A 9822-nucleotide genomic window follows, 5' to 3' on the forward strand; every position below is an offset into this window, starting at 1 on the left:
ACAAACCGTATTTTCTATCACCCTACACTACCCCTACTCTTAAACCTAACCATCACAGGAAACTGTGCACACTTTTACTTTCTCACAAAAACTCATACTGTATGATTTATAAGCCTTTTGAAAAGTAGGGGCATGGGTAATGTCTTCATAAGTCACCCTCTCCTTGTAATACCTATGTCATACCCATTCACATTTGTGTCCTGATATGTCACAAAAACACGCATGCACGCACGCACACACACACACACACATGTTTGTTTTTGTGAATTGTGGGGACTTTCCATAGACTTCAATGCATTTTACACTGAACAAACTGTACATTCTATCCCCCTACCCTGCCCCTACCCCTAAACCTAACCCTCACAGGAAACTGTGCAAACTTTTACTTTTTCACAAAAACTCATTCTATATGATTTATAAACCCATTTACATTGTGGGGACCGCTGGCTGGTCCCCACGATGTAGGTGAACTCAGGTTTATATTACATCATGGGGACATTTGGTCCCCACAATGTAATATAAACAAAAGCACACACACACACACACACACACACACACACACACACACACACACACACACACACACACACACACACACACACACACACACACACACACTTTAGACCTTTACATACAATATCAACAAGATTAAATAATACATAAAATTCATTGTGTAACTTCCCTTTTCTTAGCAGCAATCAAACAAACAAACATAATGTTCATGGTTAAAACTCCCCTTTTAACACCCCTTCATCTATAATATTCATAACCTAACAGATGTGCACATTATATTTTACTGATAGAATAATCTATTACAATATAATTCTAATTGGAAAGCAAGAGAAACTTGTCAAATTATTTCTTACAAAGCAAATACATAATTAATCTAGTAACTTGATCTACATGATCCAAACATGATTTTTGATACAGAAAAAGGAACTTTATAAATGTCCTTAATAAACAATTTTTCGAATGGCTCCTGCTTTAAAGTTATAGAAGTATTTTATAGGATTAGTTCACTTCAGAATTAAAATTTCCTGGTAATTTACTCACCCCTATGTTTTTGATGAAAACATTCCAGGATTTTTCTCCATATAGTGGACTTCAGTTGACACTGGATCGGTACTTGTGATATTACGTCATTTGTGACATTTCCAATGTGATTATGTAATGCGTGGCGCATCGCAGAGCAGTGCAAGACTTGATTTGTGGTTAAAAATTGTTTTGTTTTTTTTGGAAAATGACCAATAATTTCTCTAGATAAGACCCTTATTCCTCATCTGGGATCATGTAGAGCTCTTTGAAGCTGCACTGAAATTGACATTTGGACCTTCAACCCTTTGAACCCCAGTGAAGTCCACTATATGGAGAAAAATCCTGGAATGTTTTCCTCAAAAACCTTCATTTCTTTTCAACTGAAGAAAAAACATATACTTCATGGATGACATGGGGGTGAGTAAATTATCTTAATTCTGAAGTGAACTAATCCTTTAATGTATTACAGCTGTGGTTACAATTATTTGTACATATACAGCAGAGAACGTATGAATATCTTTTATCATGCAGCTTTTATAATGTTTTGAAATGACATTAACAAAATGAACTTCAATTGCTTTCAAATACCTTGCTACTGTATCTCTTGGTATTTAAACTAGTTCACTATATAAGGAAGTGTTGGACTGTATAGAGTACATTAGCAATGCTAGCATCTTGATTAAAACTCCAGAAAATCTCCAGGTAGTTATTCGCTGTCTGAGCCTGTCATAAATCCTTGAGCAGGAGTAGCTAGATGCTGATTCCATCTGCTCTGTTGTGGCAGAGCTGAATGTTCATGAGTAATGTGAGATTTCTGATACCTGTCACTCGTCATCTACAGGAGTCACAGAATATTAAAGTTCTTTCTTTCATTTGTGTCTCTGTCCCAGCATCTTTCTGGATTTTGAGTGTTAGTGTAACCCCGAGTTCTCCCGTCTTGGATTTCCCTTTTAGTCGGCCATCCTGAGAAATTGAAATGTGTGCTCTTTCCAGTGTGGGCGGGAGATATGCATTGAGAATGGTGTGATCCGACAGCCACTTCTGAGCCAGCTCGACCAGTGCCGAGTTAGCGGTTTGAGGTTATTAAAATCAAGAATGGAGTAAATATCTGAGGACAGACTGTTTGAATGTAAACCTGTTTACTTGAATCTGAGCAGTTGTATAGCTATAGGGAAGACATTCCAACTCTGACTGTGTCCAACTATATCGGATAACAGGTCTGTCCTCTTACTGGTCATCCCATCAGTTTACTGCTTATTTACATAAAGTTGAGCTCTTCACTCGAAAAATAAATGTTCCAAAATAGGGTTTTCACAGTGAGGGCGTTTAATGGGATTATAATGGTGCATGTATATACCTCATGTAAATGCAATAGTTTGATCAAATGAATGCATTTAAGCTCTTGTAACCATAGTTGTATTAAATAGGTGGTGTAAACATAGTTGATGTTTGTTTGAAGAATTCATCTTTCAGAATCTGGCAGTAAGTCTTGGGGGTTAATTTTTACTCCATCCCTGCAAAATGGACTTCAGGGTAGGAGATGGACTTAAAATGAACTCCCAAAACTTACTGCCAGATTCTGGAAGAAGAATTCTTCAAAGAGTGGTACAAGAGGATGTGGTGCAGGTCCTTCGAGAGTCACTCTCAATCTGTCTGTCTATAAAGCCTGTAAAAAAAACATGTATTTTACAACACTTCAGCTTGTGATTCTTATTAAGTGGGGGTCATTTTTTAGGATTCTTTACCTAACCTAAATCTCTGAGATCCTGATACCTTGGAACACAAAAGATACTTTTAGAAATGTCTCAGTGTTTTCCATTCAGTGAAAGTCAACGAGCTTCAATGTTGTTTAGACGTTCTTCAAAATATGTTCAGCATAAGAAAGAAAGTCATGCAGGATTTGAGCCGATGTCCCAAAACTTGCCTTCTCTTCCGCTACACACTGAAGTATGTACTTTTTCACAAAAAAAAGTTACTTTTTATAATCTGGGCTGGGCTTGCTTGTTTGCTTTTTAATAACAAAAAAGTTATTCTATTTTTGGCAAATGTAAAGGCCCTTTCACACCATAAGTGAAATGAATAAGCCTCAGGCTGAAGGAAATGCAAATACACGCCTGTACAGGAGAGGCTGTTCAGCAGTCTTCAACAATAAAAAAAAAAAAAGAAACACAAATGTTATGTTTATCAAAAGTCATTTTTGCTTATTAGTATGGTTGAATTGGATCATTGAAGGTCAGCAGCAAAGACATTGGTTAATAAAGTGAGTTTAAATACATAAAGTATTTGTGTTATTTAACATTTAATTTGTGCAGGTTTGTGTAAAATTCTGAGTTTGCATGTCACTGTTTTATTAAAGGGGGGGTTGCATGCGATTTCACTTTTTTAACTTTAGTTAGTGTGTAATGTTACTGCTTAAGCATAAACAGTATCTGCAAAGTTACAGCACTGAAAGTTCAATGCACACGGAGATATTGTCTTTTAAAGTTATGGCATTTTATTGCCTACAAAAACGGGTGGTTTGGACTACAACGAGTTTCTTCCCGGGTTGGTGACATCATAAACCCTTGCTATTAACATAAACACTGCCCCCGGGAACACGCAACAAAGTGGACGAGGCCATGTGGCGCAGTATAATGAAAGCGGAAGAGTTGTGTACACCGAACGCGAGCTGCGCGACGCGTCAAAAGATATAGAACCCGTTATTATCTGTGATATTTTCTACACTGGATGCGGTGCTGAAGACAGCTTCCTGAATCTACACGAGTTTAATGCTGGATTTACACAAAGACTTTTACTGAAAGATGAAGCAGTTCCCACTTTAAAAGCAGAAGCTGCTGTTTATCAGCCCCAAACTGTAAGTACGTTTTATTGTTTGTCTTTTAAACGTAATGTTATAGTTCTGTTGCTATTTTTAATGCATCTAGGACATATACAAAGAGCAACTCGTTTTTGCTAGCCAGTTAGCTAAGTTCTAGTGCAACAAACACCAACAAACTTCTATGTTCATAGACAAACAGTTGTTCACGCTACCTTTACAAAAATGCGACTACTCAGGCATGTATTTACTACAGGAAAGCTTTAATCAGGATAAAACTGTATATTGAAAGCTAACAAACAGCAGTGACAGCTTATCTAAACACTTTGACACAAATACTAAATGAAATACCATTCATAAACGTCCTTTAAAAGCCGCGATTGGAGAGGTTCTGCTTTATCCTCTTCATCTGGGTCTGATTCGGCTCAATTTGATACAGCAATGTAGGCGCTATTATTTACTTTCCACCTAAGCGCGTAACTACGAATGGTAAGGGGCGTGGCGTTTCCGGACGCTTCAGCGAATCACGACAGACTGGGCTAGTAACCAACCTGCTGACCAATCTGAGCACATTCCGTATGTCGGAAGGAGTGGCTTCATAGAAGCAGGAAGTCAAACGAGCCGTTCATATGACAGTGGAAACAGAGGTGTAGAATTAAGATAAAATATATGAAAAATACAGCATTTAAAAAAAAAAGAAGCACTAAGACATGTTAAACTGTGCCCCCAAAACACAATCAAGCCTAGAAAAAAAACATGTAACCCCCCCTTTGATTTTGAGGAATAGTCTAGAACTACAATACCCAATTTAGTCTAGAACTACAATACCCATCATGTTCACACAGCGCACACAACACTTCTGAACTTTATTTCTCTCTACATGGGGAAAAGAGAGCTGTCAGTCATTAAATAGCAAAACAAAGTAACTTTCGTTATTTATTTGAAAAAGTAGTTACTTTATTAGTTACTTGGAAAAAGTAATCTGATTACATAACTTAAGTTACTTGTAATGTGTTACCCCCAACACTGCTGCTACTTGATGAAACAAGTAGCTTGTTTTGAAACTTTTCACTATTTTGCATGCTACTGGATTCCCTAATTAAGTCAATAATTGATAGTTTGAACTGGATCTGCTGTCACAGTGCTTGTACTGTGCTGCCTATATAGATATATAATATAAACAGTGTGTTATCACTGACAGATATTTCTTTCTTCTCAGATCACTGAAGATGTTACTGGTCCCTTAATCCACCACTTATATGTTTGACCTTTCACTTCAGTGCAACAAGTCAAAGGTTAGAGGTGAAAGACAATCTGCTCTTTTTTTTTCCTTCAAGAATGCCTCTAGGAGTGTCACATAGTTGTCCAGTGGAGTGTCTGAGCAAGGAAACCTCCAAAATCATCATGTGACCATTAGATTTTGTAAAACAAATCACTAAAACCACCTAATGAACATGTACTGTGCTTCATTTTTATTTTACAGCTGTAAAATGACACATTGTACATGTTGTATACTCTATCTAGGTTTTGCTTATATTTGACGATTATTGGTATTTTATAAAATAGAAAGTTTGCTGCCCGACTGTTTACTTTCAAACACACACACACACACACACACACACACACACACACACACACACACACACACACACACACACACACACACACACACACACACACACACACACACACACACACACACACACACACACACACATTCCTATATGCCACTAATGTTTTAATGTATTTATTATTTTTTTCCATGTCCCCACGATGGCCTTGTTTGTCCTCTTGGTTGTGGTTCAGAAAAGGCTTTAAAATGTGCGAGTCAAATGAGGAGGGGACTTTTTACCACCGCACACCAAGATGTTATGCAACAGTCCCTAAGCCACACTCCCATGTGTCCACATGGACCTTTGAGAAAGCAAGCGAGTGAATAAAAGGACAAGATGATCAATATTAGAAGCAGATGTTGTGGATGAGAGTCCTGCTGTGGCCGTTGTGGAGGTCACTGGAGGTTTCGGCTGTGGCTCTTAATGCGCAGGAGGACACTCAGAGAAATATATGGTCAAGCGGTCAGATCTGCTTTTCTTTTATGAGTAGGGTATGCTTGTGAATCACTCTGCTGTCTATTTTGTGTCTTTCTGGAGAACTGATCCAAGAGGGAAAAAGTGTGATTTAACATTCATGAATTATGTTTTTTTGTGGATCTCTGATGGGAATTTTTTCTTTAGTCCACAGGTGGTGTTTTTGATTTACTTGAATGCACTTTGAGCCAAACTTGTTGGAAATCCCCAAATTATTATTTGCTGCTAATGAATGTAGGTATATTTTTTTTAAATTTATTTTTATTTTTATCACTACAGCTGGTCATAAATGTTTCTCATTTGATGTTATGAATTATTTTATTAGTAATTTTAAGGGAATAGTTCAAACAAAAATGAAAATTCTCCCATCATGAGATACATATGAAATACCATTTTTTTAATAATATGCTTTATAATGTAATTTATTCATGTGATGGTAAAGCTGAATTTTCAGCATTATTTTTCCAGACTTCAGTATCACATGATAGCTCAGAAATCATTCTAAGATGCTTATATGGTGTTTAAAAAATATTTCTTATTTTTATCAACATTGAAAACAGTTGTGCTACCTATGTTTTGTGGAAATTGACATTTTTCCCATTTATTTAAAAAAATAATTATGCATGTCTTTTACTATCACCTTTGATAAATTTATTGTGTTCATGCTGAATAAAAATGTAATGCGTAAGTAAAGTAAACTAAGTAATTAAGTAAGTACTGACCCCCAAAATTCCCAATTATTAAAGGCTGAAACTGGAAAAAAATAAAATAAATAAATAGTTGCAATTGTGATTTATATATAATGAAGCACATTAAAGCAAAGCGCTGTAGGTCAAAATGAAGTGTTTTAGGAGACACACTGCGTGGCATGAAAGTAGTCCCAGAAGCATGTAATTGTGAGCAAACAGTGTTTCTCAGCGTACAGCTACAGCAGGGTATTTTTCCACTGACAGGCAGGTCAGACTGTAGGTTAAAGGAAACAATAAGAGATGATAGAAACCAACGGAGTGTTTTTCTAGAGGCGTGGACGCACAGTTAAATAGGTGAAATATGGTGGCCTCAGCAGGTGGGGGGGATCTAGGTTATATCTAATAGAGTGAGAGATTGAGGGAGACAGACGGGAGGGAGTGTTTTCCCCCCGCTTTCGCCTGTCTGGGTTTTTCTTTGAGCTCAGCAGGACTGGTAGAGTCCGTCTGCTAATTCGCATTTCACACATACCAACAGGAGGCCTCCGACAGACGGAGAGAGGGATTGTGGGAAGGAGTGAGGATAGGCAGGACTGTACTAAGGGAAAGTGTGAACGGAAAGACGACCTAGATTAATGGAAAATTTGTTATAGTAACAGTGTGAAAGTGCTAAATGTGCTGTAGAGGTCAGATGCTGAAAATGTCGATCAGTAGAAAAGTCGGTCAGTAGGTTTGGTTTGAGTTGGCATGGCTGAGCCCCGGGCGGGCAGATTCCAGGGTAACGCCAGTTAAGGTGCCAGGCTCTTTCCTTGATACCTTTTTCCACTGTGCTGTATCCTATTACAGCAAGAAAGAAAATGTATTTATTAATTAGTGAAGGGGGCCGTGCACAGGAGATGCCCTCGTAATTTAACAGATCTGGAACCTTTTTTGCAGAGAAGAGCGGGAAAATATTCCCATGTCTAGATGTGCCAAGCTGATAGACTCCTATCCAAACAGACCGAGTGCTGTAAAAAAAGGGTAAAAGGGTGCTTCAACTACAGTAAGTATTACACTTCTGTAGTTTTCAACAATATGTGAAACCAACAATAAAGTGATAGTTCACCCAAAAATGAAAATTCTGTCTTTAATTACTGAAACTTTGATGCTTCAAAAAGATCATAAATAGATCTTCGAACTAATCCATATGAATTGAGCGGTTTAGTCCAACTCAGTTGTGGTAAACAGAAGCTCAAGCATGTTTGCTTGATGTGCGAGAACCAATGAGGTTCATTCTCTTGTTACGCAGCACATTTGAGCTTCTCAAAGAACCAATGAGGTTCATTCTTGTGTTACGCAGCACATTTGAGCTTCCTCAAGAACCAATGAGGTTCATTCTCATGTTACGCAGCACATTTGAGCTTCTCAAAGAACCAATGAGGTTCATTCTCATGTTATGCAGCACATTTGAGCTTCCTCAAGAACCAATGAGGTTCATTCTCGTGTTATGCAGCACATTTGAGCTTCTCAAAGAACCAATGAGGTTCATTCTCATGTTACGCAGCACATTTGAGCTTCTCAAAGAACCAATGAGGTTCATTCTCGTGTTACGCGGCATGTTTGATCTTCCGCAACAACCAATGAGGTTCATTCTCGTGTTACGCAGCACATTTGAGCTTCTCAAAGAACCAATGAGGTTCATTCTCGTGTTACGCAGCATGTTTGAGCTTCCTCAAGAACCAATGAGGTTCATTCTCATGTTACGCAGCATGTTTGAACTTCCTCAAGAACCAATGAGGTTCATTCTCGTGTTACGCAGCACGTTTGATCTTCCGCAAGAACCAGTGAGGTTCATTCTCATGTTACGCAGCATGTTTGAGCTTCCTCAAGAACCAATGAGGTTCATTCTCGTGTTACGCAGCACATTTGAGCTTCTCAAAGAACCAATGAGGTTCATTCTCATGTTACGCAGCATGTTTGAACTTCCTCAAGAACCAATGAGGTTCATTCTCATGTTACGCAGCACGTTTGAGCTTCAGCAAGAACCAATGAAGTTCATTCTTGTGTGTTACGCATTTTTGGGTGAACTATCCCTTCAATGCAAAAAGTACAGCTTTTTTTTCTTCATCATGGATACACTTATTTATCACTGACCCAAGCTCTCATATACACACACTGGAGCCCAGGCATGTACATTCACGTGTAAAGACCAGACTTGTATCATCGCTTCTTGATCATATCTTTAGATAACCAGATTTCAGGATGAAGGCTGTTTGGATTATGGAAACCTGAGTCAGAACATATTCATATGTATTCACTTCACCTATCTGTCCATCTCTCTCTTCCTTTGGTTTGCGTCCAGATGCTTACTGTGTTGCATCCAGACGCTCGGGCCAAGTAAGAGCTGTTTCGCTGGAGGACTGTGGCTGTGAGGGATGTTTTGTGTGCTGTCCAGAGGCTGTAAATACCAGCAGAGCAAGAGTGGTTTATTTACTTTGGCTGAGACCTCAGCAGCTCAAACCAGAGACACGGAAAGAAGCTCTGATAATCCTACTTCTCTGGAACATTTGTCTCTGTGACTGAGCTTTTGGTTTCTAGATCCAGCCCTAGAGGAACAGAGATAGAGATGAGGAGTGATAGCATGATGAATCTGGACTGTCTCTCTCTGTCTCTGCGTCCTGAGGAGACGCATGACTGACAGCAAATTCACAGCTGTGAATAGAGCTGATTTATATGGCGGGGACAGAGTTTTACAGAGACCGTCGTGTATATAATCCATCAAAGTGCTTCCCCCTTTAATGAACTGGGAGTTTTTTGTTGAAGTGTGTTTAATATTAATATGCATTTAATGTTATTTATTTATTCTTTTGTCCAATTATTGAATATCATTGAAATAGGACTGTCAAAGTTAATATTAAAACAAGATTAAATGTTTAAAGTGTTTGAATTTTATGCACTTGTTACGCAAAACACAAAAAGAAGATATTTTGAAGAATATAGGTATCCAGACAGTTGATGACACCATTAACTTCCATAGTAGCAGCAGGGGGGAAAAATACTATGGAAGTCAGTCAATATCTTTTGTGTTCAGCAGAAGAAAGAAATTCGTACTGGTTTGGAACAACTTGAGGGTGAATATATGATGACAATTTTAATTTTGGGGTGAATTATCTCTTTAATGTACATTAAGTACAAAGACTTTGTACATTGTAACTGCAAA

General features: G+C 38.1%; 1 long non-coding RNA gene across 1 annotated transcript; it reads left to right on the forward strand.

Annotated features, from left to right (window-relative positions):
• The first annotated feature begins 5843 nt into the window (after positions 1 to 5843).
• On the forward strand, positions 5844 to 9613 carry LOC137018752 (uncharacterized). The gene is made up of 3 exons (XR_010894937.1): positions 5844 to 6171; positions 7560 to 7665; positions 8965 to 9613. It is a non-coding gene; the product is annotated as an uncharacterized lncRNA (long non-coding RNA).
• Positions 9614 to 9822: the final 209 nt, after the last annotated feature.

Source organism: Chanodichthys erythropterus, chromosome 4 (assembly GCF_024489055.1).
Source record: "Chanodichthys erythropterus isolate Z2021 chromosome 4, ASM2448905v1, whole genome shotgun sequence".
In the NCBI taxonomy this organism is placed as follows: domain Eukaryota; kingdom Metazoa; phylum Chordata; class Actinopteri; order Cypriniformes; family Xenocyprididae; genus Chanodichthys; species Chanodichthys erythropterus.